Below are 1,880 nucleotides of genomic sequence, written 5' to 3'. Positions count from 1 at the left end.
GGGGATGCCATAAAGTACCCTCAGGAGGTGGGCAAGCATATGGAACAGTGAGAGGCCAAAGAGGCGTGTGGACCGTGAAGGTGTGGAGACATGGCCAGAATGTCTTGAAGTCACTCTCTGGGGCCTTAAATGCTTGCGTGAGGTACTGATGCTCCAGGTGGGCCACGGAAAGCTAGCGAAGGTTTTGTTGCTGCTGTTGTTGTTGTGCAGAGAAGTAATACTATTAGAGATGATTCCCAGGCAGGGTGACTGGGCAGATAGACTAAGTCAGGGAAAGGAGCTCGCTGGTAGGGGAGGAGGCAGTTGGTGCTGCTGAAAGGCCAAACAGACCATTCTGGTGGTGCACACTGGACAATCGGAAAATCTGGCCAGAGGTAATGGTTGAGTCCTTTCCTGAGAGCACAAAGACAGCAGAAGGTTCTGGTCATTACCTCAGGGCATAGGGAAGGAGGGAGAATGAAAGCACAAGTTAAGCCAAGGAGAATGCTGCCAAGGGGGAAAGACTCCGAGACCAGCTGCCTGGGGTGCAAGTTTCAATAAAGAAGTTACAGCGAAGGTTGAGAACCCCAGTCTTGCAGCGGGAATACGGGAGTTTGACTCCCAGGGCCCTGACTGATTAGCACAGGGACTTCAAGGAGTTTTTGAGTCTGTTTTCTGTGAAATGGGAATGATTTCTATCGTCAAGGGATGAGAGCTTTCATCCAAGGGGTGAACCGGAGAAGCAACTGTAGAGATTAAGGGTATTCAACTGAGGAGCCTCTGGAAATGGAGGCAGGGTCCTCAGGAAGCCCAACATTTAGGCGAGATTGCCGACTGCCCTGTAAGAGGAACGGGTGAGCGGGTCAAGGCAGCCCTGGCCTAGTCCTCACCCCAAGGCACTGACTTTTCGCCTACGCTTCCATCTCGCGGCGCCTCCCAACCTCCCGCCTCCAGCTTCCCGCCCGGCTCCCGCCCCAGCCCGTCCCAGGAGCCAGGTGCGCATGCGCCCTCCGGCGCCCCAGCCCAGCTTTCCACGTTTCACTTCCCTCCCTTTTCCTCCTCGGCTCCCCCTCCACAGCCACGATTGGTCAGCGGACCTTCTCGCTTTGGCCAATAAACGCCGCTCTCTCGCCCCCGTGTTACTGGGTAGAACAAAACAAAAACAAACAGAGCGAGAGGGGGCAGAGAAGCTCTGAGGCGGCGGCAGAGGCTGAGCTGCGGGTTTTGGGCTGGCGGACCGGGGACCTGGGCGAGCGGCGGCGGCGGCGGGCCCGAGGGGTCAGTACCAGCGGGGCGGCTCGCACGCTAGGGACGACTGCGTCCTCTCCCGCAGCTCCGTCTCCTCTGAGGCAGCTGCATGTTGGGAGAGGGAGGGGTCGTGAGGCCGCGGCCGAGTCCGCCCGGGGGACGAGGGTCCGGCCGCCTCCTCGGAGCCCGGCAGGTAGGGCCGCGGCCGCCCTAACGCCCGGGCTGCGGAGGGTGGGCCCCGGTTCCGTCCTTCTGGACCCGGGCCCGGAGCGCGGCAGCGCGGGCCCGCCCCCTCCTGCATCCCCTCCCCGCGTAGCGGGGTGCGCGGGGCGCTCGCTGGCGANTTTTCTTCCCCTGGAAGGTCTGAGTTTTCATTTTTATTTTGAGGGGGGGACGTTGGGAGGCGCCTTTCTGGCCTGCCTGAAATCCTCTAAGGAAGGTTCGCGCCTTTCCCGCCCCCAGGGCCCACCCGGCCTCCCTTGGGAGGGGGCCCTGAANGCTTCTTTAGTTCAAGTGAAAATCTCCCAGAGAAAACAAAGACAGGAAGGGAGCCCTCTTTCTGTGAAACGCAGGCCGCGGCTGCTGCATTTGTCAATTTGGTTCTGCAATGAACGCGAAGTGGGGTCCACCCCCCCCCCACCTCCAGAGCTGCA

General features: G+C 60.2%; 1 protein-coding gene across 1 annotated transcript in view; it reads left to right on the top strand.

Annotated features, from left to right (window-relative positions):
• The first annotated feature begins 1,163 nt into the window (after positions 1-1,163).
• Positions 1,164-1,880, top strand: part of PDCD4 (programmed cell death 4) — a 33,388-nt gene continuing 32,671 nt past the window's right edge. Inside the window, exon 1 of the mRNA XM_077762428.1 lies at positions 1,164-1,257. The gene's annotated coding sequence lies outside the window, so the exon portion shown is untranslated. The remainder of the gene's footprint in view (positions 1,258-1,880) is intronic.

This window comes from Crocuta crocuta, unplaced genomic scaffold (genome assembly GCF_008692635.1).
Source record: "Crocuta crocuta isolate KB4526 unplaced genomic scaffold, BGI_CrCroc_1.0 scaffold328, whole genome shotgun sequence".
In the NCBI taxonomy this organism is placed as follows: domain Eukaryota; kingdom Metazoa; phylum Chordata; class Mammalia; order Carnivora; family Hyaenidae; genus Crocuta; species Crocuta crocuta.
Note: the sequence above shows the minus strand (reverse complement) of the source record. Positions and strands in the feature narration are given on the sequence as shown.